General features: G+C 32.3%; 1 protein-coding gene across 1 annotated transcript in view; it reads left to right on the forward strand.

Moving 5' to 3' along the window:
- Positions 1-285: 285 nt before the first annotated feature.
- Positions 286-27,761, forward strand: part of LOC134853248 (transient receptor potential cation channel subfamily M member 2-like) — a 78,830-nt gene continuing 51,354 nt past the window's right edge. The window contains exon 1 of the mRNA XM_063869220.1: positions 286-964. The gene's annotated coding sequence lies outside the window, so the exon portion shown is untranslated. The remainder of the gene's footprint in view (positions 965-27,761) is intronic.

The following is a 27,761-nucleotide window of genomic DNA, read 5'->3' on the forward strand; positions in this document are numbered from 1 at the left end:
CTTTCTTTTGCTGAGCTTAAAAAAGGAGGAATTGTATTATAACTTAGAAATCAGGCTGGCGTCACCTGAAATTAGTAATTTTTAAAATTTTTTGTGTGTTTTTTCAAAACTTACTTTTCAAGAAATCCATTTAAAAAATGAAGGAAATTATAAAACTTTAGCGTGAAGAACCTACAATAAATCGACTTATCTATACATTGATATGCCTAAATCAAATAGCAAATCAAATTAAGGCTAAAAGTTAAAGCACTAAATAATTCAGGACAAAGTTTCAACGCCATTTTGATATCAGCCTGGGCGGACTGTCAAAATATAAATTTGTTTTCATTTTACCGAAAATTTGCTAGTCTTTGATTTTTCTGAAAACTCGCACCAACAATTATTGTCACTCTTTTCTTAGCACCAGCAAATGCTTTTCGACTACAAAAAGTTAGTCTTGTTTGTGGCAGCCTAAAATTATTTTCCAGTGTCTTTATAGTTCGACATGTTTTTCTAATTTGTAGACTAATTATACTTTGCCTGATTTCCGATTAAATTTTCATTTGGCCACCAAATCACCCATATGTTTGTGGTGTTTTATCATTGATCATTTTAGAATTAGTTTTTATCTCTCTGGTTATAAGGAAATGTCTGGTTATGACACTCGATTATTATCCCACCGTCCTCTTTTGAGAACAAACGAGGTTCAATAATTGAATAGAAAAAAGTGACAGCACTACATTTTCTGTAGAAACTTTTCAAGCTATTACTTTTTTTCTTTCACTTCTTTCCATCAAAGATTGTATACAAAATTTGAAAACCCAGATCAAATTTTTGTTTTCATTTTTCAACCAGAATTGTATCAAAATTGATATTTGCATTCGATGAAAGAATAAAAATCTTAATTACACCCAGAGAATTATGAGAAGAAATATGCAGCTGCTCATCGTCCGGATGGTTGCAACGGTGTCTCCACAAAGCCCAAGTAAGTTCAAAATGTCCAGACTTTCCACTTTCCAGCCCATCGTTTAGTTTTGATAGTTAACTAACCAGCAACCTATTCTGAATTACTCAAGCTGCATAAAAATTAAAATCAAGAACTTTCATAAGCATTTTTCGGAACCCTCAAGGGAGAATATTTTGAGCCATCTCATTGTCTGAAACCGACGACAATTTCTAAAGTTAAGGGTTCTCGACGCCGATACGAAACTAGTTTAAGCCTTTTATGCTTTTTTGTCGAATTTTCAAAAAAAAACTGTATTTGTATATATAAAGAAAACAATATAACACATGTTGTCTTCGGTAGTTTTGTTCAACAAGCATCATAGGCATCTCCTCATTATTTTAAAAACTTTTCTGTAGATTCTACTAATTGACTCATAGTCAATCTATCAAAAAGTTGTAGCTAAGTTTTTACGGTTAAATATGAAACTTAACAGCAGCTATCACAGAATTTTGCTATTGTTCGAACAGCACATCCGAATTGACTTTGCAGAACTATCCAGAGCTTCTCCAGTACTTTTCCATTAAAATATCTGGAGTGCAGAGCTCCAAAATAGTCCTGAATTAATTAACTCAGAGCCGTCTTTGTTCATGGCGAAAAATCATTAATACTTCAGAAACTTGCCTTTTTGTTTTCAATTACACCCGTTGTTAGATTTATACGCTACACTGAGATGAATTCTGAACAAGATCTGAGATGTATTCGAAATTTGGTTGGTTCGTTTCTTGCGTTAAAGTTTTTTTACGCTGTCACTGATTTGGAACCTGATCTAAACTATATTTTATGATTGGATAAATTAGATATTTTACCACTGTAAAGTATTTAATATTAACCAATCATGATCCATCTAACTAACAACCCACTTATTTGTAAGTGCTGAAATTACTTGTAACTTCAGCACCAGAGAGATTTGAATTTAACTTAGAAATTAGTTGTCTCTCCAAGAGAACTTCAGCAGCCGCAACAAACCAGTATACCCTAGATCTATTGAGCCTAGCAGAGACTAGTTAAACACCCTGAGACTAGAAAGTATACGAGTAAGATTAGGATCGGTATTAGACTAAGAAGTTGCACGAATCTATCCGGCCGAAAATAAGATAGCGTGACGAGCAGACGGTGTACCCTATCCGAAATTACTCTATGAAATAACCACATCGGTCCTAACTCATCTGGTGCGACCATAAGTCTCGAATAAGACCTTAATAGCTTAGATTTAACCAAAAATAGATTAGAATTTAGACAAAACATTTTAAATAATGTTATACGATGATAATTTAATCGAAATGTCTCTACGACTCAATAGATCAGAGCCGATATTCCGAACGATAACAGAACTACCCGAAATCGTAAGAAGACCTCGAACAAGAGACGACATACGACAAAGTAGAAACTTACCATATAGTTATATGATTGTACGGCAAAAGCCAACACAAATTTTATATTTAGAATATTTAGATTTTCATTTGCAAACATAAAATCTTGAAGTCAATCTTCATAATCATTTCAGGCGCTAAACAAAATTATCAATATACAATAACGATTGATAAAAAGATATTTAGAATATTTAGATTTTCATTTGCAAACATAAAATCTTGAAGTCAATCTTCATAATCATTTCAGGCGCTAAACAAAATTATTAATATACAATAACGATTGATAAAAAGGTCTCAGATCGTTTTCTTAAATTCTGCAGTCTTATATGAAAAATATTTATTGAAAATCAAAACAAAAATTAGTAGCATGACAATAAATTGTTAGTAATCATAAAATCATCTGTTGTCCCAGCTTCATCACCTAAACATAACAGCAATCATAAGCTCACTAATACCATTAAAAAACTAAATCTTTTTCTTAAATAAATTTAAACCATTTTAAACTTAAATTCATTTAATTTTAAAATCAGATCATCAAGGCTTATCCTTGGATCTTAATTAATTTCCTATTTCAATAAATTCAAAAACCTGATCATCAAGGCCTATCCTTGGATCAAAAAGAACAATTTTGTTCTCCCCCACCCACTTAGCAGTGTCTAACGACCTCAAACGTCAATTCAACCCTTCCAAAAACCCAAGACTAATAGAAATTTTTCAACAAAACTAACCATTCAAATTAGGATAAACAGTGAAGAACTTCGGTTATTCATCCTTCACTTGAACCCTCCTCTTACCAGACCCAGGATAAATCTTAGACTTAGTAAGTTTAAAATAGTATCTAACGAACTACTCGCGTTCTAATTATACCTGAACCTTGTGGATCGATTTACTATTCTCCAACCCTTGAACACAATCACTACCCCTAAGTAAGATTAAGTAAGTTAACACCTTAGCTTATACTAGCCACGAGAAAGTAAAAAATCATTTTTCGGAATCGATATACTTTTCTCTCCAACCCTGAACAATTAGACCCAGGTTAAGCTAAACAAAAAATCGTAAGGACTAACAGTTTAAGAAAGTAGACATCATCTAACAACTTTTTGCATCCTTCATCCTAAACCTTATGTCATTCAAAAATCTAGGAAATAAACAAACAATCGTTTTACACAACTGTGAAATAGATAACAAAAAATACGATCTTGTAATCACACCTCATACACAAACAGTTGGATATATTAGAACAAAACGACAAACAATAAAAAGAAAAATAATAAACAAACAAAGACAAATCACACGAAAATAATTTTCAAAAAATAGAAACGCATTTTCAGAATCAGAAGCCAGCAATTTAGATGAACTCTATAAATTAAAAGAATCGATTATTAAAAATTGTCCCATTCACGATCAATTATATGTTTCCGACTCAGAAACAACTTCAAATTCATCAAAAAGAGGAAAAAGAAGAATAAAAAAGCAATATAAACACAAACCAGTACACTTGTATAATTGGAATCAACCAATTAGACACATCGATAGTTATATATTAACTATCATTAAACAAAAAATGAGCCACAGCCATACTCAAAGTGACGATAGTCCAGATGAAGAAGAGGTATACCCCTTCCTCATCGATGCACCCGATAATAGTGGGCAGCATGACTTTTGCAAGAATTTACTCCTAAATTTTTTTGAACCCGGAATCAGCCCATGCAAAGCAGAATTCCCAGATGTAAAAATCAAAAGACAAATTATCGATTATTATCTGAAAGATATATGTAATTTAACACAACAATACGGAATCTACACCATAGAATTCAGCACACCAAATCCGAATCACCGCAAATATGTAATTCAAACAGACCATCTTGAATTAGAATTTTCAAAAGTATTCTTAGAATATTTTAAAAGCATACAATATCACAACTCACAAAGAGCAAACTCCATATTTACTAACGAAGTTTTTGCAATAATATATAGCTATATTTCAATATTAGAAAAAACAGAATTTCAAAGTATCTCACCAACTGAGACATCCAAACATACAAAAGTACGACATGAAATCACATTATTTTCAACTTTTCTACATATAATCAGAGAAAATTTCACTAAAGACGAGGTTTCACAACACACAAAACATGACTTACAAAAAATTTTGGCATGGTTTATAATAGTTTATTTCACACATAATATAGACTTAATTTCACAAGCAAGAAAAAATTTCAGACCTCAAAATCCAAACGATGATACTGCCATCACAGACCAGTCAGACTACGTTTGGGACCCTGAATGGTCTCATCATGCATTTATAAACATCCCACAATCAATCTCAAGTCAAGTAATAAGTACAATATCTTATCAAAGAGATTATGTGAGAGTAGTACCACTAACCATTGATGCAACACCATTAAACTACAATACATTTTTACCTGATACGCGAAATAACAGTTTAATTTCGACCGTCATACACAATGAAAACCCTAATGGAACTAAGAATCTCACACAACAAGATATCCAAACACCATCACACTTCATAAATGAAGAAATCGTCCAAACAACAACAACTACACAACAAAGTATTTCACCGATACGTCCAAATTTAACAACACCAAAAAACACAAACACTTCACTGGCACAAGTAACCTTACAATCAACCGTTAAACCTTCGGTTGCTCCAAAATATTCACATATGGATTATCAAACATATAGACCTATGACAGTACCGTCAAAAACACGAAGAACGTTCACAAGAAACACTTTTGCAGAACACAATTATAATTACGCACATTCGTCAAAAACAAACTATCCCCCACGAAAAACTAATCATAATCATGTATGTTCTCACTATTGGGATAACCCAATGACAACAACCAACTCAGTAAATTTTCGAACTAATTCACATCCTCCACAGGATCGTAGTGAAAATTACCCATTCTTTCAACAAAATTAAAGTAAAAAGCAAGCACCTCATCATACGGATTACTTATCATCTGATGATGATTATTTACAACCAGATATTTTTGCACCGTATACCCAAGAATATCGCGGACAAGGAGCGCAAAAACTTTATACATATAATAGATTTTTTTCTCCAAATCCAACAGATACACGAAATCAACAACCAATACAAATGCAAAATCCAACTAATACACAATCTTTTCAACCAATTCAACCACAAAACCCAATGATCCTACACTCGTATCAACCAACTCAAATGCAAAATGAAATACCACTCCCATATTACCTTCAACAACACGAAATAACAAAAAATCAACTTTCAAATTTTTCACAAATGCCAAATGCCGCAGAATCACTACAATTGACAATGAATCCATACCTTATGGGTGGATCATCAATAACATCAAATAAACCACTAATGGTATTCACAGGAACAGACCCTGAATATTCTGTAGAAGATTATTTAAATGCAGTAACAGCAAATTTAATTTTAAATATAGGACCTGAACCAATTAATACACCACTACATCAAAATTGGATACATCGACGCACAGCGTTGATACAAACAACCTTAGATGGCGCAGCCCAAAAATGGTTTTCAGTATTACCTATAGAAATAAAATCAGATTGGAAAAGATTTACACAAGAATTTTCAAAAATGTTTGACTCCGAAAGAAATAAACAACACCAAAGAGTTTTATGTAATGAAATTCACAGATTACCAAATGAAACCAACAAACAATTAGCAGTACGTATCGAAACACCCTTTTCGAAAAGCATATTCATTAAATACACATGACTATAAAAACACAAAAATGACAGAAATTTTGATGATGACCTTAACACCTCAATTAAGGAAAATAGCAATAAAAAAGAGAGCATCTCATCCTTCCTCAATTCGAGAGCCCGATTTAGATTTTCGAAAACTAGTAGACAAACTAGAGCAAGCGGAAATCACAATGAAACTTGAAGAAACAGAAAATCTAAAACTACAGAATGTTAATCGAATCGAAACAAACACTACACATATCAATAACATACAAGAATCAGATACAGACCTAGTTGGAAAAATCACTGAAATACTAAATATTCATGAAAAACACCCAAATTTTAAAGGCAAACCATCTTTCAAAAAATAGTGTAATTATTGCCGACGATACGGACATAGTATTTCTGAATGTAGACAAAAACAACAAGATAACCAGAACAAACCTCAAAAGTATAAAGAACCAAATAAATAATTCTATCAATATATGAAGAAAGATCAAAATCTTTATACATATAATAGATTTTTTTCTCCAAATCCAACAGATACACGAAATCAACAACCAATACAAATGCAAAATCCAACTAATACACAATCTTTTCAACCAATTCAACCACAAAACCCAATGATCCTACACTCGTATCAACCAACTCAAATGCAAAATGAAATACCACTCCCATATTACCTTCAACAACACGAAATAACAAAAAATCAACTTTCAAATTTTTCACAAATGCCAACTTTCAAATTTTGATGATGACCTTAACACCTCAATTAAGGAAAATAGCAATAAAAAAGAGAGCATCTCATCCTTCCTCAATTCGAGAGCCCGATTTAGATTTTCGAAAACTAGTAGACAAACTAGAGCAAGCGGAAATCACAATGAAACTTGAAGAAACAGAAAATCTAAAACTACAGAATGTTAATCGAATCGAAACAAACACTACACATATCAATAACATACAAGAATCAGATACAGACCTAGTTGGAAAAATCACTGAAATACTAAATATTCATGAAAAACACCCAAATTTTAAAGGCAAACCATCTTTCAAAAAATAGTGTAATTATTGCCGACGATACGGACATAGTATTTCTGAATGTAGACAAAAACAACAAGATAACCAGAACAAACCTCAAAAGTATAAAGAACCAAATAAATAATTCTATCAATATATGAAGAAAGATCAAAATCTACCAAACAAAAATGTATACAGCAACAACAGTTCAGGAAAACCACTTCCGAACAATACTAATTACACAAGGAATCAATCACCATATAACTTAAGTTATAGAGGAAGATCACCAGAACGAAGAAATACACAGAATTCTTCACAAAATCATTATAATCGACCAAATAATCGAAATAACTACTCGAGATCAAATTCAAATACAACACAATTTGTTTCTAGATCCAATTCCCAATCAAACCCAAGAAATAAAAATTATTCCAATAATCAATCACGAAACTCATCATATAACAGAAATAGAAACTATTCAAATAATCGAAACAGAAGTTATTCGAACAATCGAAATCAAAATTACCCGAACAATCACTCAAGAAATAACTCATATAACAGATCAAACTATCACAAATCAAACGACAATTATCAAAACAGATCACGAAATAATTCACAAAATCGACATTCAAGTTATAATAATCGATATAGAAGTTATTCTCAATCACCACATAGAAAAAAAAACCATTATAATAATTCTAAAAATCGCTACAGAAGTAGTACACCCAAACATCAAAGACCTATTAATCAAGTACAATCAAATGAAGAAACAACATCAGACCCCCCAGGTATTGATGACACAGGAAATAACGAACTACAACTAAATCAAATAAACTGTGGATCATCAGACACAGAAAGTGATACGGAAAACACTATCTCCATAAATATGATAACAGTCGAAAACGACTACGAACCTATTATATATGAACAACCTTTTACATCACATATATATGAAAATCAATTGGAACTTCTTCACAATTATTATATTGAACCCATCAATACTACACAAACTGCACAAGAAGTAAACAAAATCAACACCGTAAATAAACCCAATGAAAATGACAAAACAAAATGCTTAAATACAAATCACATTTACCAAAATGTACAAAAAGAACAACCCAAAGAAAAAATTTGGACAATACCGTTTCTTTTAGAAAGTCCAAGAAACAAAGAATTTCAACCACCAGATCTTGAAATTGATTTTTTAATTGATTCAGGAGCAGAATCAAACATAATTAACACTCCCACATGGAATGAAATCAAAACATTACACCTAAAATTAACGCCTCTTGCAACCTCCAGTAAGCTAGCAACAGCACAAGGATCAACATTAGTAAATTATGGAAAAGTTCAATTATTCCTTCTCCCCGCAAGAACAATGGAGCAAAAAAAATTCTAAACAAGCCATTTAAACAAGTATTTCATATCACAGATATTAAACACAATATCATTGGCATACCAATTATCTCGAAAAATATACCAACAATCAACATCTTGAATAGTAAAATACTAATCAAAGATAAGTATACAAAAACAAAAAATACAGCTCTAACATTTTTTCAAAGATTAAATAAACAACCACCATTCTTTTCAAAATTTTATCCAATTTATAACCAACAACGGAAACACCTGAAACCACTATCAGGAAATACATATAACTTTTCATTAAAACAAGTTCACCAATATGATAAAAATCAAAATAAACAACAACTCTTTATGTCAGACTTTGAATTCAAACCTATCCATAAGTTTTTCAAAATCACGATTTTATCTATAAAATATTTGAAAAATACGAATTCAGACATCATTTTGTTACATGTATATAACAATACACCGTACCAAGTAACATTACCCTTAGGACTTTTAGGATATTGCGAAACAAACGCTACAATATCACCCATACAGGAAAAAGCATACCGCGTAAATAATATACTCCAATTATTAGATATTTGTCAATCCACAATTCTTAACGAAGAACTATCCATAAATAATATAATAAGTAATTATAAAAGAAATACAGATTATTTCACAAAAACCCCATATTTCAAACCTACATTCAACATAACCAACTATACGGAAGATCAACAGAAGTTTTTAACAATGTTTAATTTCCATCATTCACAAATAACACAAGAAGAATTTGATAAGTTAGCTAAACAGCTAATAAAATATTCATCAGTCTATGCAACATCAAAATTTGATATTGGAAAAATCAGTTCATTACTACATCTCCCTTTAAAACCTGACGCAGTTTTCAAAAAACAAAGAGCAAGTAAAGTACCAATTCATTTACACGATAAGGTAAGTAGATTACTAGATATTTTAGAACAATATAAAATTATCTCACCAGTAAACAAAGAAGAACAACCAAAAGGTAACACATTTATTAACCCTGTTATAATCCTAGCAAAAGAAGAATCATTAAAAATAGTTTTAGACGCTAGATATCTCAATTCACTAATAGACGAATCAAAATGCAATTGGCCTATTGAACCAATACAAGTAATTTTAACAAAAATAAACGGAAAATACTTTACAACCGCAGATATGAATAGTGCATACAATCAAATGCCACTCGATGAACAATCACGACGTTTAACTCAATTGGTTATTGGAAATCAACGATATGAATTCAACCGCCTATTCTATGGAATATCCATAGGACCAGCAGCATTTTCAGATTTTATGAGCAAAATTTTTAAACCACTAATACTTAAGAAAAACGCAATCACCTATTTAGACGATGTTTTTATGCAATCACAGACAAAAGAAGAAATGTTTACAGTGTTATAACACTATCATAAGATACTTCAGAACGAAGATCTGAAGGCCGCCCCCGATAAATCACACTTCTTTTTAACACGAGTTAAATTATAAGGACATAATATAAAAAGAAAGACAATCATTGATGCTATTCAAAAACTTCAACCACCAACAAACAAAAAGAAAATCTAAGAATTCCTTGGAATGTTAAATTTCTTAAGCAAATACGTTTATAAAATGCAATTATATTTAAGACCATTCTATAATATCCTCAGACAACAAAATAATTTTGAATGGAATACTGAACATCAAACACGATTTGAAGAAATTAAAAAACTTTTAACTGAACAACTTTCAAACACAATTCCAGATCCAAATCAACCATTCTATGCAATGTGCGATGCTTCGAATTTTGGCATCGGCGCAGCATTATTACAATCACACAATGGTACAAACAAAATGAATCTTATATCAGCAAATTCTCGATTATTCACTCAAGCAGAGCTACGACTCTCCACTCTAATGAGAGAATGTACAGCCATAATATATACACTAACAGAATATGAATTTCTGATACTTGGATCAAAACATCCAACAGTTCTATTCACAGATCACAAACCAATCATTTTTCTCTTTACACAAAAATCAATCCAAATCACCGAGTTTATAGATTTCAATTAATTCTCATGAAATTCCCAAACTTACACATAGTTTGGACAGCAGGAAAAAATCTCGCATTACCAGATACATTAAGCCGAAATACACCACCTGAATTACTTACACGTAAAACTACAGTTGAAATACCCAAAAATATAAAATTTTACCTTGCAGAAAACGAAACATCACCCCGACTAGAATGCAAATATGCAGTAAAAACTGACGTTGAACAATCACAGATAAATAATCTACAACACTTCCCACTTTATTTAGACTGCCAAGATAACCACTACGAAGTTGATCTACTTGGAACATCAACTTTTAAACCAATTCCATATTCACAATGGATAAAAAATAACACCCAACAAAAAAGAGTAAAACAACACCCGCATAAAAAAGATCTTTTTCCGTTAATTGAAAAGGAAGATCTAACTGATAAAATAAATTTATCAGGACCACAAACAAATGATTCAAAATACACAATAAATCAAGTTTTTGATCTCCATGACCCACTTGATACAATTCCTTTATCTAAATTAGAAATCGAAAACATTTTTCTCCCCCCAACAGATAAAATTACAATTAATACTTTGACACAATATCAAAATCTTGACCCAGTAATTAGACAACTAAAATCATGGCACAAATATAAAACTAAACCCGTAAAGGCAGATACAACTATTCTGGGAAATAAAACACTCCTTCGATATTTTCGAAAATTTAATAATACAACAATTAATGAAAACATAGACCTCCTAGAATACCAATTAAATGAATCTACAGTTCCCTGTCTCCCTTTGAGTGTGATTCTCATAGCTTTTAATATTTCCCATACACAAAACATTAAATTGTGTTTACAGCAAACTCTCATAAAAATGCACAAGGTCATTGTCAACCGAATAAAGACTCAATTTGTTATAACCTACCTTTACACACACATGATGAAGATCATTTTCATCACCCACAAATCCTTAAATTAGCCTCCGGTACACACACCGAATGGATTTTAAATAGACATAAAAAACACAACGAAATTTACCAAAAAGTAACAAAAAAATTGTTACAAAGACAAAAAAAACATTAACGAACAAATAAATTCACGCTTTACACCAGCCTCCGAATTAAAAATTGGAACATTTGTCTTAATACCAAATTTTAAAACACAAAAAGGATTTTCTAAAAAATTACAACCCCTTCGTAAAGGACCATACCAAATAACTGCCAAACCCACTGACGTAACATATAAAATCACCGATTCAGACCAAAAAGAAATTGTTCAACATAGAAACAATCTCTTACCTTATTACCCAAAAGAATACGCACTACGTGAACTAACTCAATTATATTCTTTCACAAGTTTAAAAGTTATTCAAAATCACCTACATACGGAAAATGAAATAAATGAACAAAATGACATTCACCTTGAAAAACAATATAAAAAAACAACTACAAGCAAAAACAATACAAAAAAGCTAGATCAAAATATACCTCAAAAAGAAAGAAATAATAGAATAATGACAGAAAAAATTATACCCCAAGAACAAGTCGAGAAATCAGAACATAGAGAGTCATCATGACTTAGAAATCAACCACGCAAAAACTACAAAACATTCATTCCATAATCTAAAATATTAAAGAAAGTTGAATTTCAAAAACAGCTTTAATTTTAAAAATAATCTTTGCACCTCTGAAACTTTTTGAACTTTCATTTTTCAAAATAACATGCTGACAAACACGCAGCGATTCTTGTTCAAAATTAGCCAATAGGATTCTTTCAATCCGTCACCTTCTATAACTCTAACACAAACCAATTAGACGAAAATATTAACCTCCAGGCATATCTATAACTATGACTTTACAACCTCCAGGTCAAAAATAAGCAAACCACTCAAACTTGACAACTAAAATAAATACCACCATAATATCATAACCCTCCCTTATCTAATAACGCAAAGATCAACAATATTTTCCCAACTCAGACCTCAAAAACCCCCTAAACCAAAATGTTAAATTAGCCTAAAGTAAAAGTACGACCATATTAATTTAGCCTAAAGTACAAAAATCTCAAAAATACCCCAGATCACCTGACACATAAAAATAAAGTATAAGAAGACCTCCCGAACACCATTAAATTCGCCCCCAACAACTTTTCACAAAACTCAACCCACTTGTCAAAAAACCAATAAATAATTCGACAACACTTGAAAATTGCCCCAAACAACAAAAAATATTCGATCAAGAAGCCATTTCTTAAATGCTCTTCTCTCGATCCGTCAACATAATTTTCAATATTTTCATAAACTTTTTAACAATATTTAAACTTTTATTCATATTTCTTTTTGATACCTTTGAAGCTTTTGTAATAATCTTAATCATTTTTTGCAATGTTTTTTTAAATTTTCTATTCCCTATTTGAAATATATCTGCAACTTTCACAAGCCATTGACCATATTCACAGGTACGAAAACCCAAAATTTATTTAAATGATACGAACCATTTTTAGTAGAACAGATATTTTTTTACTATTTGTAATTTTTATAACATTTTTATCATCCCTCATATTGACAATATGCAAATGTGTAAAGAAGGCAGTCATAACATTTGCCTTAGCAACAATCTTTTTAATTCTTTTTCTAGAAGAAAACTACAATAAACATAAATTTTTTCATTAAAAAGAAATCAAATAAAAAACCCTCAAAAATTGCTAACCAACAATCACACAGTCAGTCTTCACCGACAACATCCCAAGAAAACCCGACATCACCTACAACTACCCAAAACCCCCAAACATCTACACGAATTTCTTTCCAAGATAACCCATATACTTTTGAAGAACGACACGCTCGCTTATCTGAACCACTAGAACCAGTTCAGCGACAGGCACCTCTAAGTGAACCAACATATAACTTGTACCCAACACTACCACATGAATTAAGTAGAATACGAAATATTAGTCAAAACCAAAAAACAGTTGAAATCAATAGACAAATATACATCCACGACGAAATAGAAATTTTCAAACCCCCCGAGTTCATTTTGATATACCCCAATCCCCATCACCAAGTACTCCGGAAAACCCAATTAGCATATTACCGGAAACCCCTATACTTCTTTCACAACGTAGCACCTCAAGTCTACCCTCAGATTACTTAGGTTCAACACCAACATCTGAACAAATACGTGAAAATCCCTTTAACCCCCCAAACCAAACATCACGACTACCATATTGGACAACACAATCATTCACACAAGGTGAACCAAATTTAATAAATGACCCAATAGATATTTCTACAGATACAACAACATCATCATCACTACCAGAAACATTATCACTACCATCAACACCATCAATAAGCCAGATTTTACCGACGCCTTTTCCTTTAAATTTCCCAAATAACCTCGACGCTAGATATCGAGAACAATCATCAACAAATATCCCTTTAAGATTAGACTGGAATACATTCACAGCAGCCCCACCATTATTTGGACACCACCCAGAAAGTAACCGACTCCACAACTGGGCACTTAATAGATTACAAAATAGACAAGATATCCACGAAGACATTCGTGACCATAACATCCAAATACTCCAACAAAATAGTCTACAATTAAAATTTGAAATCACGGTTAAACTAAACAACATTGCTCAACATCCTTACCCATTAAACCCACCAAATATAACAGCTCAATCGCTACCACCACCATTTATAACAACTGAAGTAATATATAAATACGACAGATACACCAAAAAGACAATTGGCTACATAATATTTTATAACCCGTACTCAGGATTATCATACACATGTATATTTTCCTTTTTCTAATAATCTCCGATCAGAACATAAATCCTTCTCCCCGCACAGGACCCCTAGACTTATTAGTAACACATTACGGTTGTGAAGAAAATGAACAAAAAACACTACACAAATATGCAATAAATCAAGTATCACAATGCGTAACAGAACCACAAGCTATAGAAACTACAAATGTAATAGCAACACTCTATTCAAAAGCCCGAGCAACAACAGTCATAGGATATAAATTTACAGCAACATTTTCCGAAAAGAAAGTACATTGTTCACAAGTTTCAAACGGAAATAAAAACCGACTTGACCATGAATCATTCTACCAAAGTGATATAGAACGACTTCTACATCTCAATCCCGCTGATTTTAAAAACGAGCTACTCAGAATAAACATCACAATAAATAAAAAAAAACTGACAGAAAAATAGTATATTTTCAAGTCTTTGCCGATTCTGTACATCAAGCAGAACTTGAAAGATATCAGGGACACATTAAACTAGATGAAAAATACCCATACAACGGCGCACACGGAAGATTAACTTATGTTATACACGATAAACACTGGATACCACACATTGGTATAAATAATCCATCAAACTGCAAAGCAGACACAAAAAATAAAGGATATCAAGAAATAATGTTTTTCGATTGGAAAATACCACTCGAAAAAATACAACTCACACGAGATTTATCTGACAACACAATGATCTATCAAGGAATTAGACTACCTTGTAAAAACGATCAAGGTTATTGTGACCCTACAACACGAACACAAGCAACAATTGTTTGGTTTCCCGAAGATACATGTACAACATTTCAAGTAGCAAAAATACACGCTCGAATGATAAAATTTCACGAAAAATATCACGAATGATAAAATTTCACAAATACAGAAATCCACTTCAAAAAACACAATATTCTGAAATATTAGTTGAATACGAAAAAGGTTTCGACATGACCACTGGAAAAATAAAAATTGACCCTTATGCCACAGGTCATCCTCTAAACGAAGGAACATCATATATACCAGTTAACTTTCAAAAAATTAATGGTCAACCTGGTGGACATCTAAAGCCACATGACACTAGAAGCACACGTTTACAAGAACTATCACTAGTGAATAATTCTTATTTTGGTAATATCCACTACGATATCCACTTAGATATGAAATTAGACCGCAATTAGCCGAATTTTTCAGGAAATGTCACTCTCTGAATTAGAAACACTTCACCAACTATGCGAATTAGAACGAACACAAATCCTACAATCACTTGCACTAGCAGTATTAAAAATACCCTACGCAGGATATTTACTATCAGGAAATAAATCAAATTTTTTAGACTACGAGGGAAACATTTTATGGTTTTATACTTGTACCAAAAAAAGTATAACCACTATATGTTTTTGAAGATAAAAAATGCTATAAAAGAATCCCTATCTTTTATAAAAATAAAGTACATTTTGTTGACACACTTTCAAGACGAACATATTTCTGGGATACCGCAGTCCCATGTGGATCAGAAAATAGCCACAATGTAGTACAATTGAACCCAGATGAAGATAAATATTATCTTCTTACCCCATACCCCACATTAATGCAATCACTCAAAAAATTTGCACCCGAAAGCATTAGAGCTATTGCTCGAAACCCAAATATCGATTTACAATCAATATTCAAAATCCGATATCTAACATCACATTAGAACACAACAATTCCAGGAATTATTAACACAAATGGACACTATACAAAGACAATCAATTGACCAAAACTTACGCAAAATTGCCGAAACAGCAGGATTTGCAGATATCTATACACAAGATTATAGCGGAAATTTTAAAGACATTAAAGACTATATATATCTAAACGGTGAAAAATACAGACCACAAGATATTTCACCTATAAATATTTTTAGCTTTGTTACACTAAAAAATAAAATTCTCGATTTTCTAGGATGGCCCTATTACATCTTAGAAAAATTAACTATCTTATACGCAATGTTTAACTTTATAGGATTTCTTTTTTCACTTTAAAAAGGAATCTATAATACATGCGCTATACACACACAAGTAAGACAAGCAAGTGTAGCACGCATACTATTTGCAGGATTTTTTGGAATTTTTTCATCATCAATAAACAAATTTCTTCTAGACGCACAAATAAAAGAATATAACACAAAAATAGCGACAAGACAAAACACGTACGACGAAGAACATAATAATATAGAAGTAACGCCTACAGCACCACAGTTGCCACCCCTACCACATAGCCATCCATTATCCTTAGTCCCACAAAATTTCCGAAACTTAGCAATAACACATAATCCAAATTTTAGACCAAACATATCGCAAAGTCCCATACAACATATAATGACACATCATTCACAAGATGAAAATACATATGAACAAATTATCGAACAACCCCATACCACCGCTTTTCAGTCTCAAAATAACATTTTTTTTAGCCCATGATGAGCCGACAACTTGGATCCCTACACCGCTCAAATTCCCATCCAACCAACCTCAACACTCCAATTACAATAATTCCACTTTTTGCTTTACCGCCACCCGATTTCCCAACTAGTAATAAAACATCAAGCATGAATTCAAACACTAATTCAGGTATTTCAGTTGTATACTCCATTTCACAACTCAATAACCCTAATATAGAAACCCCTGATGAATTTGCAGACTCCGAACCATCTCCATCCAATAATTTTCAAACCAACTCCTCAGTTTTTTCAAAACCCCCTTTTCAACCAATACCACCAAATAACCCACTCCCGTCCATTTCTATCCCCCTCTTATGCTTCACAAGTAACCCCAACCTACTTTTCATTTCATTCAGACCGATCATCCAATTCTCCAGATATTCCCCAAATCTCCCAAGAACTCGATAATTTTATCACCCTACAACAACAACTATTACACCCTAACACGCTCACTATAAATCAGATTTCTTCCACAATAGAATCCTCAAACCCACCTACCCCTACACCCTCTTCAGCTTATACTGCATCATTAGCACAATCATCCACATCCACCGAATCATCAAATAGCACTAATAGAGCTTATCGCACTTTTAAAAGAAAATTCCCAAACCATCCATTCCCAACCAAACCAGGAACAGCCCGTGAATATATTAATCATCCACATCACACCAACACGAAAGATTTCCTAGCAACCACCCTACCTTCATTTCCACAGTATACTTCAAACACCCCTCACGACACTAAAGACACACGTAGTTTTGTAGATGAACATGTTTTAATGCCTACATTTCATTGGACATCATATTATCATTTTACTAATCCCCTTTGCCTGCCACTATCTAATACACATAACGATATAGAAAGGAATAAAGACATGCTATATCGACTCACCACACCACTAACACATAGACAATTTACTTATATAGGATATAAAAAATCACTAAAAAAATTCACTGCACCCCGAGCTAACGAATTTACACTTGAATATTACGACCATAATATCATCCGAACTAATCAAGACCAATTTTCAGATGACGACCGCTTCGCTAACCAGCAACTAACAGAAAAAATTTTCATCAAAACACCATTTGTAATCACACTCAATATATTTGATCGAAAATATGATCACATCATTTCTGAAGCACTAACTGACATGCAAGCTTACGAAAGTTTTAAAGAAAAATTTAAATTATTTTCACTAACCTTCCACTTCCTTGCACCACATGAACGCAATTTGCACTGCTCACACTACAGTATGTTACGCACTAAACAAACCCACACATATACATATTATCGCTTCATACAAAATCATTTTGATCTACACACTCCATCAAGACAACCACACCACCGTTTTCAGTTTCTTAATTCGAAGCACACTTCGCCATTGTTTTTTCTTCTAAGTTTCACATATTGCATCAAAGATTCTAACCTCCTCGGCATCCTCCGCAATTATGACCCAATAACTCAAATGCATATATTTTGTCCCATCACGAAGACCTTTAATGCTGAAGAATTCAGACCCTTCCTTATCCCACATGAATTTATCCAACCTATAGAAATCCCTATATTAGAATTCATCCATAATACTAAATACAATCACAAAAAATATAATCTCATTCAAAACACACCTTATGAGTTTGCAGTTGGCACCGAAGAACTAAAAACTATTAAAGCACTTCAATTGCTTTGGCCACTGCTTCAAACTAAAAACATCATTCGCATACTAGCAAAATTACTAACAAATTCAGACATGATACGCGACATCTTCCCCACGGTTTTTTCCCCGACGACTAACAGGTAAGTATAATTTATACATATTTTTCACTAATAAATTTAAATTAATACTAACCATTCTTTACTCATGTCTCATTTAGATTCTTAGTCTTCATCCCACGATCATCTGCAAAAAACAGAAAAGAAAATAAAAAACTTGTTAAAATTCTTCTAAACTCAATTCATATTTTGCACTAGATAAATATAATAAAATTCATACGCATGTAGTAAATTAATTTATAAACTGTTTCCCCAAAAGCAGTAAATGTCATAATGATGAAAATTTGTAACTTAACTTTTCCCCAAAAACTAGCAGTAAAATTAGAATTCTATGTAGTAAATTGATAAAATAAAAATGCAGTACTAACTTTTTGATATTTTCATTCACTCGCACAGGAATTCTATCCAAACTTGTACAACTCGCCCACGAAGAATTGTTTAAATAAAGAATTTCAGTTTCAAGTTTTCACACTCAACAACTCTAACACAAGATAACAAGTTTCAAACTTCCCTTTAACCCGGTTGGAAAGGAATTATATACTAAATCAAACTAACCAACGCAGCTTACTAAACACCACAAATCATAAAATAACAGCATGACTAAGAAAAGAAAACCAACGGTACCCAAACCGGATTAACCCAGTTTAAAACTGGATAATTTATTCTTTTAAAGACTATTATAAAGTCTAAGAAAGAAATAATAAAACACAAAAAAGTCGCAAGACAAACCCATAACAAAAACAATTTGATTTTTGAAAAAAGGACACAACCAACGGAACATAACAAAGACCACCATAAACCCAACATAAAACGTTATCACATAACAGTACCTCTCACAGAAACCGCACGAAATCATACTCCCACTCCTGGCCTAACCCACCAGAGAGGACGTCCTGAGCATGCTCTATAGCCGGCCTAACTCACCGCGCTACATCCACGCTTTGTGACCACACTTCTATTTTTAATAAGAGGTACTCAAGGGTGAGTAACTCTTCAAAATAACCGAACTAAAACAAAAAGCTTTTGTGAAAACAACTAACCAAAATCATAATTAAAACACTGAACTAATAAAAAATGTTATAAAATGTAAATCATACCTTGCAGTATATAGATCAGCATTCAACAACAAAGACGAACATCCAAAGACAAAATGACCCCACTACACTCGAAAAAGAATGGCCAACCACAACCAATATGCCGTCCACAATCACAACTCAAAGGATTTAGAGTACGACTTGACTTCGCAGAAAAGGACTTCATTGAATTAGACCAATGACCACCTCGATGTTCAAATATACGTACAGATCCGAATTACAAGGCATCCCCTCCAGGCATAATCTCCAGGCCATTCCCAGACGAGGTCGAACACAAAACAAGTTCTCTACATAATACAGAAAAACCCGTCATAGCAAACCATTCTGAAATCAGATTGATTTCGTTAGGAAACACAGTCGTTGTCACAAGAAGACACAACGATTGATGTCCCTATCTCCAGCATCCTGGAACTTCTCTTACAAGAGAAACCTGACAAGAATACGATGTTTGCCAAATACCAACGTTCATCATCCATCCTTTGAATTGCAGGAAGATAATTCTAAAAAACTCTGTAAAACCTGGATGGGTGGAACCTGATCTAAACTATATTTTATGATTGGATAAATTAGATATTTTACCACTGTAAAGTATTTAATATTAACCAATCATGATCCATCTAACTAACAACCCACTTATTTGCAAGTGCTGAAATTACTTGTAATTTCAGCATCAGAGAGATTTGAATTTAACTTAGAAATTAGTTGTCTCTCCAAGAGAACTTCAGCAGCCGCAACAAACCAGTATACCCTAGATCTATTGAGCCTAGCAGAGACTAGTTAAACACCCTGAGACTAGAAAGTATAAGAGTAAGATTAGGATCGGTATTAGACTAAGAAGTTGCACGAATCTATCCGGCCGAAAAAAAAGATAGCGTGACGAGCAGACGGTGTACCCTATCCGAAATTACTCTATGAGTTAACCACATCGGTCCTAACTCAGATTTTTCAAAGATCAGATATCATAACTAACTCTGATTTGTTTCTCTGATTTTATTTCTGAACAGAGTTAACGTGGCGCTCGCACAACACTGCTTCTTTACTGTTTTTCTACGCTTTTTCTGGAACTGTACTGAGCCAAGCATTTTTTCAAATGCGTTTACTGTGAGTGAATTCAGTGACAGTAAGCAGAAATAGCGCAAATGGCGACAATTTTATACAAACTAATTCAACTGATATCACATTGACAAAAACTCCAATTTCTAGAGCATATCTGAATGTTTGTTCCGACCACCTAAATGCCCTTGAATATGCGATTTTTTCAAATTTGATTGGTTTGAGACAAAAAATGGTGCTGACAAAAATGCATAGAATTTCACTGAAAATATTATGGTGGAATATATTTTCAAAGTTTTACCCTAAAAACTATTATGGTGCAATTTAACAAAGTTTAACCCTAAAAATGGGTCGTTTTGGCTTTCTTTATTAATAATTAAAAATGTTAATTGCACATAAAAATGCTTTAAAACTGCAAACATATTCCGTTCTCCTCACTTTAATCCAATTCAAACCCAATTTGGGAAAAAAATCTTTAAAAATTTTCAAAGTTAGCCGTTCGCCACTAGATTTTAATGTTTTTTTTACTAAATTTTTTAATTTACTGACAGACTTTTTTTTTCAATATTTCAATCGAATTTTATGGAAAATCAGAGAAAAGTTGGGAATTTTTTTCTTTTTTTTCAAATTTTTTTTTATTACTTCGATCCGAGCATTCTGTTCTACTTTTACATCATGGAGTTTGTCACAAAACTTGTTTGTGCATGGAACTTGTTTATCTAGTGATATAACATGATTTTGATCTTGAAACAAATATATAAAACAAAAAAAGGCAACGAAACTCCGAATGGCAATATCTGTATACTGAACAGAACTTGTCATTTTTGATCCAGTTTCGAAGACTTTGAAAGCAACAGTAGAATTATCGCTTATTAAACCGCTAGCTCTCATAAAACTTGTCATCAAACTGATAAAAGTCGATGCGTTTTCGTTCAGATCTTTAGTTGGAATCAGAAGCTTTTGAACTAATGCTGATATGCTGGAACCTTGAAATAATTTTAAGTTGATAGCCAAAAATACTTAGTTCTTGTAGAATCTTAATGGCAAAAAAAAACTGCTCGTGTCAGGGCAAAGCTCTGAATGTTCTGACTGCCTTTTGAGGTCTATGGAGTAATATCATAAGAAAATTAAACGTAATAAAAAATGAAAAAAAAAAAACTAAAATTTAAAATTTTTTGTGAAAATCATCCCCCACGCCATATAAAGTACAAAATGATAAATTTCGCTCCTATAAAATCTTTGTAATCTTCGTTACAAAAGTCGGAACGACAAGATACTCCATTATTATTCTGTTATTGATTCGTTACTGATGTATTACTGATTGTTTTCTGATTCATAACAGCGAAGATTGCAGAGTTAATTTTTAAACTGATATTCCAAAACTGATTCAGAACTTTTCAGCACAATCAAGTTGTGTTCTAAAAAATTTTTACAATGTTTCCAAGCAACTCTAGTTGTCCAATTCCAATTACCAAAGCTAATGTATTTCTGATAGTTTCTGCCGTTTTTTCTCGTTGACGAAAATGCTAGTCCTACAATTTTTGTATATGGAAAAATGCTAAAAATACCATTCTATTGCAGTTTCATAAATACAGAAGCTAGTATGAAAAATTTATGACTAGTGATCTCTCAATCGTGGAATTTGTATGACTAACCTTTTTCTACAAAAATATGTGTTTTTTTCTCAAAGTACTTGGGTTGTGTTCATAATCACACTCAAATAACAAAGACATTGGTTACTCAACACTAGATTTATCAAAGGTTATTGTAGTGGTCATGCATGTAAAATACATTGGAAACGACCTAAATAAAGAAAGCTTTTGAAAAAGATTAAGATTGCATTGCCGATGTCATACAAAAATGTGCAGTATGCAAGAAATAGGCTTTTTAAGCTTTTTTGACAAAAGTTAATTAGAGAAACGGAAAAAATTATTACAAAATTTTGTCCATAACTATGTTATGCTTACCAAAAATTACAATTTACATGCCAAAACATTTGTGGAAAAAGTTTGTTGACTACAACATTCTTTTCGCACTCAGCGAAGTTTGTGGTATAATTTTGAATTTATTTTCCAAATTGTTTTGCATCGAAAAAGTAATTGTACCGAGAATAATGATAATCATACGCTTTGCATTCATGGAATTGATTTGACTAGCATTTTTTGTGAGTTTTATGCCAAAACACTGGAAAAACTCTTTTCAATTTCAGCAGTTTTGAGCAATTTGATTGAAATTTTCATGATTAGCATTTTTTCACAATTTTTAGCATTTTTTCATGAGTAGCATTTTTTCATGAGTAAGCGTTTTCTATTAGGTAAAATTTGGTTTTTAGTTGTTCTTTTTCTCTTGAGATGCTTCTTTTTAAAAAAGAAAAGCATTTTCAATTTTTTTCAAGCAACAATTAATTATATCTCCCGAAACATTTAGTTGTCTAATCTTAAGCTCTAATTACCATCACTTGCACATTTTGGTTTATACTGTATTTTGCCAACATTTGATTGTTTTTAATTCTTTCGATGTTTTTCTAAAAAAAATTCTGGCAGGCAACAAAGTTCGATTTCAAATTTAAAAAATATGAAAAATAATTTATCAGAAAAATGGTAACATAACAAAAGCAAGAATCAAAACAAACTAGAACAGAAGCTTTAATGTTCAATTACTGCATGAGTACTGCAAAATTTTCTTGGCAAAAACATGTTCACAAATACCTTAAAACTGTTGTTTTTCTGAAATAATGATTATTACTGTCAGATCTAAGTAACACTTTTTTAAAAGATACTAACGAGGCATTATTGTTCCGACTTTCGAAGAAAGTAACGAGTAACGGAATACTCAGGCTCGGCGTGGTTATTCTTTTCTAGACAAAATTTGACTTTTTTTTAGCAATTTTTGACCGAACTTTGATGTTTATTCGAAAGGTTTTAATGAACTGAGCTCACGTTAAAAACGTAATTTCACCAGTGATTTTTTTGTAAATTTATGGGGGTTTTCCAATTCAATCGAATTTGGCCCCTTGTACAAATCGTTCTAACATGAATTGAGGCATGCTTTTTTGATGTTTTTAATAAATTGTTATATGCAAAAAAAATATTACTTTGTGCTTTACATAGCGCGTGAGCGAATAATTTTTTTTCTAATTTTCAAAAAACATTTTAAAGTTTTTCTTTTTGTTTGAAAATGTTCTCCATATTTTTAAAGGAGACATTAGTCCATAGACCTCAAAAGGCAGTCGGAACAATCAGAGCTTTACCTTGTTACGAATACGAGAATCCTTGTTTACATTTCTCTCTACTAGAAACAAGCGTATGATAAAACGCAGGGTATGGTGAACGGTAGGAATTATCTTTTTTTTTCCAATTTTGTCTTCATTTGAAGAAATTGTAGAAAATGAAAAATTAGCAATTATGAGATTATAATTTTTACATTAGTTTTCAAATCTGCTAGTTTATTCCAGTCACTGAGTTTTTCATTCTTAGAAATTGGAATTCTAAATTAATTTATCTTGTTGGGATACTCCTGATGGGTCAAATATAGTAATCTATATGTCTCCAGGGGAGCTCATAGATGCTCATCATAGCTGCGGGACATTGTCCGGTTGATCCAAGATTTCTATTACAAAAAATCATAACAATTGTGGTTTATGCGACCCGCAGATGATCTATGAAAGGCTATTCAGCCTCCCTAAACATAATCAGTTTTATCGCATTTCCCCATATTCCAGACTGAGTTATTTTGTTAAGCTCATTTACCCTAACAAATATGATTATAATTGCATAAAAATTTACTTTTTAAAGAAATGTCCTTCCTTGCCACATATCCCTATAGGCTTAGCAGCGAGCATTAAAATAAGTATTTTTATCCACAAGGGAAAACAAACACGACATACGAGCTGCTCAGCTCATCACGGTTAACCGCTGTTGCGCCCCTTCCAAGAACTACATGCATTTTTTTGATTTTTTTCTGGCCTGGGTAATTTGTCCTGCCCTCGAAAAACTAGCACGGATCAAGGCCTGCCTCTCACATCCGAGCTTTTGGTCGAGAAGCGGAGACTTAATAACTCCACCGCCATTCCCCAACCTGCTTCTAACATGCAGTTTGTTCCGCAGTGACAAAAATGGATAAAACTCGATTATTTACTGAAAAACATACAGATTTCAGATGGGTGGAAATTTCATAAAGTAAAACTTTGATTATTTAGTTCTAACAAGACTGCTTGTATCAGGGCAAAGTCTTGAATGTTCCCACTGTCTTTAAGGTATATTGAGCAGTAATAACTTGAAGAAAAGAAATGTAATAAAAATAAAATTATTTTTTCTATACAATTTGAGATTTTTTGTGAAAATCATCCCCACACACGCCATATTAAATACAAAGTGAAAGATTTCGCTACAAATAACACGTCAACTATGGCAATTAAGCTTCCTTCAATCAATTTGGATTGATTTCTAAGACGGTTTATCTCAGCTTACGAGTTAATAGCGCAAAAAATATGGCGAGTTAATTGTCCAAATTGGCCAGAATGGCAATCTTTAAACCCCCATAATTTTACGAAAAATAATCTCAGTTTAAATTTCTATTTTCAATTTTAAGCTCAGAACAACAACACCTTTTGAATGATAGTAGAAAAATTCCTTCAAAAAAGGATAGTTAAAAGTCGAAGTTTGCCTGAAAAAAAAACCCACCCCGAACACAAATATCCCGTAATTTTCGTTGATTCTACGTAGGGTTTTCAATGAAACTTTTGTACTGATGTTTTTAAGACCCCAATTTAAGGCATCTAGCGTTTTCTTACGCATCTGAATTAAATAGGATCACACTTAACATCAAAATTTATCAAAACTTAAAATTAATTGTTAACAATACAAAACGCTGTTGTTCACAAGACTTTGTTGAAAATTGAGTTAATTGTTGCTGAAAAATTCCAACACGAGGAATTATAGAAAAGATAGTAAGCAGCCAATTGATTCAAATCATTCTTAGTTAGCGGTTAAATACATTAGTTGAATAAGTTGAAAAATTGGGTTGACTATCCTACAAAATCTTCGCCTATCTAAAAATTTTAAAATAAAAATTGTAGTAAATTTCCCTCATTATACAGTTTTTTTAATTAAAAGGTTTAATTCAAAAGTTCAAAAATAAGAATAAAGTTAAAGATAAAAATTCTTACTGAAAAGATTTTTTTGTTCAATTGTATTTACATAAAAGTTTTGTTTTGTAGCTTTTATAAGAATATATATATAAATGAAAAAAGTCTTAACATTAACACAGAACTGTTTTTTCACATTGTGTACTTCTAGTTAACCTCTTTTTATAAATTTTGAAAAAATATGAAAAAATAATATTATAGCAATCAAGAAATTGACATTCATGCATTTGTGCATTTTGCGGAGCTTCTCTCATCTGTAGATGTACATCTATCAGCAATCTTTGATGAGAAATTTTACTAATTAGCAGAAACAATAAAGCATTGAAAAACCTCAAGAAGCTGATTTTGCATGACAATTTTAAAATTGCTTTCAGTCCTTTGTTTCAGATCTGAAATTATATCTTAAGCCATTCATTCGTAAAGATCCAAACGTTTTTTAAACACTTGTTTTTTTCTTTTCAGATCTGAAACTTAGTTGCGAAAAACTAAAGTTAGGATCATCCTTAGAAAATTCACTCAGGACTATCTTCTTATTTCCGAAATTGATCTTTTTGAGAAAACTCAAGCACAGTTGTTCCTCACTTTCTTCGAAGGTCGGAAAAAAGCAGAAGTAGCCACAATAAAAAGTTTTCACAATACTTGAAACTTTTTAGAATCATTTTTGGGCTAAACTGCGAGCATTATAATAAAGTCAATTGAAGCAAGCACAGCCCTTATGATAAGTTCTCACATGTCAACCGAGTACCAGCAACACAGAAATTCAATTAATTGCAACCTGTTATAAATGCAATTAATAATGAAAACTCGGCTCAGTAATGAACTTAATATATAAACCAGAGTTAAAATGCAAGAAAAATATTTTACGAACTGATTAAGTTGATTAAACCACATTTAAAAATGTAAAGGTAAAATATTGGTGCACCACAAAAAATATCATGCCGACACAAAACCCAGGTCACTTCGACTTCACGCTTTCTAGTCTCTGAAAAACATAGAAATCCTAATATTTAACATTCAATCAACAACTTATCTCTTCAAATCGTAGATTCTAGCGAACTCTTTCCTCGGTTTTATCTCTCAATCGCCACGTCAACCATCTTAATCCAACCAAATTCCTGGTCTCTCAAACATCCTTGAAGATACTGGAATAATGTACGGCGAGGTTGCCAGCCAATAAGCAGAATGGTCTAAGAGCAGAATGGATCCATAAGAGCAGAATGGATCCATAAGAGCAGAATGGATCCATAAGAGCAGAAAAACAGAAGAATATCAACTTTTATAAGCTAATCGGTAAATTAAAATAAAGAATTGTCGCTATTACAAAGAAACGAATACACTATGCAAAATATGAGTAATTTGACCAAGATTTTTTAAATGCAAGAAACAAACTTGATGGAATTTTTCAATTCATGTATAAGTTATTGATTTTCTTGGTATTATTGACTTGATTTCTTATAATTGTATAGTATCAATTAGTCCGTACAAACTATGAAAGTTATCACTTTTATGTTTTTCTACTCTTGGACCCATTCTTTTTACTTTTTGCTCCGCCCTCGGACGACGATCACTGTGATACCCCTAATCCCTCAGTCTACCAATCCCCGCAAGTGAATCACTATCAAGTTTGCCCCAGATTGAAACATGGGAGCCCGAGACTGAATTAAGCACCCATATCCTCAGAGATCCCCAATCACGAAAGTAGAAATCCATTCAAGTTTTTATACCAAATAAGCTTGACGCAGGTATTTTTTACAGGACATGTTTGTGTTCAATTTAAAGAACCAGAAACTAAGAAACTTCGCCTCGCCTCTAAATAAACAAATGACGAAATTTTCGTTCTAAGACCAGTGTAAAAACTTAATTTTCAACTCTTCCAAAAAATTCA

This window comes from Symsagittifera roscoffensis, chromosome 8 (assembly GCF_963678635.1).
Source record: "Symsagittifera roscoffensis chromosome 8, txSymRosc1.1, whole genome shotgun sequence".
Classification (NCBI taxonomy): Eukaryota; Metazoa; Xenacoelomorpha; order Acoela; family Convolutidae; genus Symsagittifera; species Symsagittifera roscoffensis.